Source organism: Austrofundulus limnaeus, unplaced genomic scaffold, assembly GCF_001266775.1.
Source record: "Austrofundulus limnaeus strain Quisiro unplaced genomic scaffold, Austrofundulus_limnaeus-1.0 Scaffold159, whole genome shotgun sequence".
NCBI lineage: Eukaryota > Metazoa > Chordata > Actinopteri > Cyprinodontiformes > Rivulidae > Austrofundulus > Austrofundulus limnaeus.
In genome coordinates this window covers 105941-111996 of record NW_013952561.1, presented here as the reverse complement: position 1 = coordinate 111996, position 6056 = coordinate 105941, and positions in this window count along the sequence as shown.

Here is a 6056-nt window from a genome sequence, read left to right as displayed (position 1 = left end):
TGTGTGTGTGTGTGTGTGTGTGTGTGTGTGTGAGCGCTCCCCTTCCCACTGAGTGTTTTCAGAGCGATCCTATACTCACTGGGAGTCCTTAGGTCCTCTGAAGCTGAGGCAGCCAATTTTGTCACTGCATTAGCAAAGAAAATGGTGCATTTTTTTAAGTTCAGTGCTGCAAATTCGATTCTTGTTTTCCCCTAAATGTATATATTAAACTATTGGTTCATATTGACATCTTAAATTACATTTAACATAGGCAGACTAAATATTTTCATTTTTCCCCAATAGAATTAATTCTGTAGTGTCTTTTACAACCCTTATTAAAATTTACTCGCATAATAAACAGTTTGCTTAAATTAAAAGTCGTTTTGCTTTAACAAGTGCCTGATAACTTGCCCCCACCTTTTGTTCTTACACTAAACTTTTGATGCTCATATCCACAGTGAAATATGTCCTCACCATGTGTATATGTCCTCACCATGTGTATATACTCCAAATTTAGATCACTGTGGCTTAATATAGACACGCTGAATGAATGCAGCTCCAAGACATTATGTAATAATAGTGAGTTTCTTGCGTGGGCACAGAAGGCTATTTTAAAGTCATAGAGATGAAGAGGATTAAGATTTCAAAACATGGGAAGGATGTCATGTCTTTTTCARTCTATTCTGAAAATGTGCCTGTGTAATTGTTTTAAATGTCTTTATGTAATGATTTATATAATGCAGACATCCTTCTTCTGTTTGGTCCCCCGTTGTGCAGTGAAGAGGGGACTTGTAAACACTCTCCCCTCTGTTGGTTTGAATGTAAGCTTGTGAGCTTGGTAACTGGGAATGTAAGTGAGTTAMCAACTTCTAAATTGGTGTATGGTTGCATCGAAATGTAAAAAAGCTTCATGTCAAAAACTGGGTTGCCACRTCAAAATCCATGATGGCCATTGAATATATTTATTACATTTACAAATATTGGGACATGAATGTAATTCTYATMTTTTTGTCTSTAAACACCACAACGATGTAGGCCTATATTTGTAGTGGAGCAAACGAGATGTAATTTAACTGCAGATTTTCAGCTTTACTTTGAAAGTATTTACATCCAAATCAGGCGAAATGCCTACAAATAACAGTTTGTAAATGTGCCTCCCGCTTTTGCAGGAACCGAAAGCACTGGGACAGATTATCAATCATAAATCAAACTTTCACATTTTAATATTTGGCTGCAAATCATTTGCAGTCAATTTAATCCTGAGGTYTGGGACACACAGACATCAACAGACCCTGGGTTTCATCCCTGGTGATGCTCTGCCAGGTGTCCATACTGCAACTGTCTTCAGATCCTGTTGTTCTTGGGGCATTTTTTGTCAGTTTTGTCTTCAGCATGTGAAATGCTCAATCTGATTCAGGTCAGGTGACTGAGTTGGTCATTGCATTACATTCTGCTTCCTTGCCTAAACTCTTTGGGTGCTTTGGCAGTATGCTTAGGATCATTGTCTGTCTGCACTGTGAAGCATTGTTTGACGAGTTCTGAAGCATTTGGCTGAATATGAGCAGATAATGTTGCCCCAAAAAACTTCCAAATTCATCCTACTGCTTTTGTCAGCATCACACGCAAGTCATCAATCAGGAGCAGACTTCACTTGTGTGAATTCAGAGGGTCAGAGTATTGAGAAGGAACTGSATGATCCAAAACATAGCACCTCATCAGTGGGTCATGGAGTGGCTGCCAATGGAACTGGTTCCCTTGTATTTATTGATGATGYGATGCTGACAAAAGCAGCAGGATGAAACTGGGAGTGTTTCAGGCAATTATTCCAAATTATAGTTAAAAAATACCAAAACAARCCCAGTTTATACAAAAGTTGGATTTTTGCACCACCAGGTTGAGTCCCAAAAATCTGTCCTTCCAAAGCCTCAGATGATTACCAGAAGGTTTAACCATCAGGGTCCCCCCACCCCCACAAAAAATAGATGCTGTATTGTTTTTCTTATGTTTGTATTATAATACCAAAACTATATGGACAAAGCTGCCATTGGCTCTTGATCTCTGCAGGACCATTTTAATGCTTCTGCAAACAAAGGTGTTTCAAACACTTTTATGCTTCCAACTGTGGCAAAACGTTCAGGAAGACCCTTTTTGATTTCCATGTGACTCTGCCATAGTGTGTAAATTAAGATCTATACTGTTTGATGAGTTGTGTGTGAAAAAAAAAAAACTTAACTGTCCCAGAAACCTGATCTTAACACCAGTTATGCAGAAATGGAGACTTTGAGACAGAACTTTTTGTCAAACATCAGTGCCTGATCTCAGAGATGCTCTACTGAATGAAGCTGCAGGAAAACACATTTTAGGAAAGAATTCCCAGAAGAAGGGAAGCAGAGCTGTGAAAGTGACGGCTGAAATTAAGCCTTTAAGTATGAATGGGTATTAGCCTAGCCAAACCAAATATTTCATTCCTTTTTTTCTTTTTTAATTTGTCATCATTTGTGTTTGTCAGTATTGCTTTTAATCTTAAAAGCACAATCAAGGACTATAGGTTTGCACTGTAGCCTTCRGCTGGACAATTCCGTTCAAAGCAAAGGAGATTCGTTGATTTTTGTCCTTGTCAAAATAATTTTTAAATAAAGTAAAAGAGACCAACTTTATTTTAAAGTATCAGAATTTGAATACAACAATGGCCAGGTGTGGCCCAATGAATTTTAGTGGAGTTTGTTTTCAGGCTTGAATCTTAATTTGTCTTTTGCTTGTCCACTTTCTTCACTTTTGTCAAAGTCACACTTCACAACAAGCTAAAATATGGCATTTTTTTCTAAAAAAAAATATAAACCACCTCACTAATACAAAACAACTTTTTGTTCACCAAACCTTTCTTTATTTGATAGTGTTTTGAAGATGTGTCTAGCCTAGGTATGAGTCAGACAGATGTCTGAATACAATTTAAAATGAGTTCTGTGTAAAGACCTCTGTTATTGTCAAAAGATTTGAAAAATCTTCAGAATAAGTTTCTTTTTTAAAAAACTGGTTCCTCTATTTCTCCTCACACTCTCTACAGCACGAGTCATTATCTCTAACTGCAGTACTTTATGTCGTTGCTTAATTAAACCTGCTCATGTAGAGTACAAAGTAATTATTTCCATCATTAGTTAATCTGATGGTCATTTTCTTAAGTGGTCAGTTGTTTAGTCCCAGAATAGCATCTCAGGCTGTGTGACTTGCAAAGAAAATCTGAAAACTTTCAAAGAACGGTCATATAAAATATGAAACCTTTGGTTTTGCCTTTAAAAAACAAACACTGTGCAATAAACGAATAATAAAAAAAATTACAATCTTTGATCAACAGATTATTTTAGTATTTCCTAATATGTCTGTAGCCTTTACAGATGGTTTTATTTTAACTCAACATGCAGTATGGTTTTTTAAAGCAGGAGGTCTCAGCGTGAATGGTTCAGTTGGTACCATGGACAGTTCCCCCTCAGTCTGCCACTTTCCTCAGTGTGCTGATGTCCTCAAATGAAGAATTTGACACGTTTTCTCACATTCAAAGTGAGTTTTGAAGAACAATTTTCTAACTTGTATTTCCAAATATGCATTTACTCTGTCAGACACTTGGTCTTTGTGGTAATCTTGACAAACAACAAGATCAAATGGGTTAAATGTTTTAGAAAATATAAAGTACGTCATTAATGAGCTGACCTTAAACTGTTAGGTCAGGTATGTCAACAATTGCTCAGTCCCACTCCTTCGGTTCATGTGCTTTCTTCTAAAAATGATTGCTTGTTGTATTGGTACTATCATTTTTAGTAGTATGCCAAAACAGCGACTGGTCCCACCGTTTTGGATGTTGCAGTTATGACACAGAGGTGCACACTTGCATGTTTGTAAATTGCACACTCGAACCCTTATATGCACTTCAACTGAGTACACACTTCATAGACGGCTGTATGGGTGTAGTGTGTGAATTGGGACCGGGCCAATAAATAACAAGCAAGCCTATAAATATCAGAAGGTTAGGTACCAGTTACCTTACAGAGCTTCTCACAATGATGTAGTTCAGTTCAGTGTACAAAGAGATTCGAGATCTTACAGTATTATAATTTAATAATTAGGGAAGGTACCAAGTTTTAAAACAAAGTACACATGTGTTTGGGTAATCAGCTGCTCAGGGGCAAATTGTTATCCTAAACCTGCAGTCTCAGGATTATGGGACCCCTGATCCAATGCAGCCCTCAGTGGACTCTTAAACATTTTACATATTTTCACATTACAATCTCAAACTTTACAGAGTTTTATTGAAAATCTAAATGATATCTCAGCACACAGTAGCATACGTTAGTGATGTGGAAAGAAAATAATACATAATACTTATGTTGAGCTTTTTTTGTTTGTTTGTTTTTTTGTTGTGCAAAACAGCTTAAGGTCAGGCATTAGGAGAACATCTGTGAACAACAATTTTTAAGTTTTGCTACAGACCCTTAGTTGGACTATGGTCTGAACTTTGACCATCTCATTCTAACACATGATTTTACTGTGATCTAAACCATTTTATTGTAGCTTTGAATGTTTTGGGTTGTTGTTTTCCTGCTGGGAGGTAGACCTCCATGCAGTTTCAGGTATTTTGCAGCCTTTGACATGGTTTCTTCTGTGAAAATCCGACTGTCTCGTATTTAGCTGACACCTTCAAATCAACTCTAACCAGCTTTCGAGTCCCTGCTGAAGAAAAGCACGCCCACAGCATGAAGCTGCCACCATCATCTCAGATTAATGATCTTTATGCTCGGCCTGTCAGTTAATGGACGTCCACGTGCCATATTTCTGTTTTCAGATGAAGGATTTAACAGAGATCTGGGAGATGTTCATTATTTTATTGCCTGGCCCTGTTTTAAACGTCTCAACAACTTTATCCCTGACTGGTCCGGTGTTCCTTTGTCTTCATGATGCTGAACCTCTGAGACCTTCATAGAACAGCTGTAAAATTACACAACAGCAAACTCTGTTTATTTCTTTGGTAGCTTCAGAGGGCAACCCATTGCACTGGAATTTAGTTAAGAATTTAGTAAAGAAGGGCTGAATATTTTATCTCCATCCATCCATCCATCCATCCATTATCTTTTACCCTCTCCTTCCTTTCAGTGGGGGGTTCACTGGGGCCCATATCCAGCAGTCACAGTGCGAGGGGCTTACACCAGATCACAAGTCCATCAAGGGCCACATAGAGACAAACCAGACAAAATAAATAAATAAATAAATAAATAAATAAATAAATGTGTGCTATTTAGTGTTGTTTTATAAAACACTTTGAAGTTTGTGGTTTAATGTGACAAAATGCTGAAAAGTTTAATTTGACGCAGTCTGGCTTTGTTAGACAATTTTTACTGAGCAGTGTTTTATAGATGAATTAAATAGGGATTTGGATTTGAAATGAATTTATGASTTGGACTTGTTTGTGTCCAGATGACTTGGTGATCTGAACCTTAAACAGAGACAAAAAGTTCAAGAATACAGTACACTAACACCATTTATTTTTATTTGGAACAGAGACACCAAATCAAGGTTTATGTGTTGCGGTGTTTAACTCTTTAAGACAGAACACGTTAGATTCTTTAAAATCAACGCAGCTGTGTTTTCTTATATTATAAACAAAAAATAAATAAAACAGGACCAATAAAAGTAAGAAAAGTTCCATCTCCTGCAAACGYAGTGCCATGGAAATCCTGCAGGCTGCAGCTTTAATGAACGAGACAGTGTCTCAAGAGACACGTTTGGACAGAGGAAAGGATGAGGTGGATTATTCCTCTCAGTCACATTGGATTGGTGTGCAGGGAAGAAAAGAAAATCCCGTTGGTATCTGTCCTGCCTGTGTAAAACATGTCGAGAGAGGTGGGCTATATATAGCTGCACTTTTTTTTTCCTTTTACCTCTCTTACAGTAGCACCTTGAGCAGAGAAACCCGCAGCGCCAGGCATGTTGAGTACGGGAGTTAAAAATAGCATCATCGCTCGGCCAAGCGCCGCTCCGTTACTACGCGTTTCAGCATTCTGCCCTATGCAAGGGTGTGTGTGTGTGTG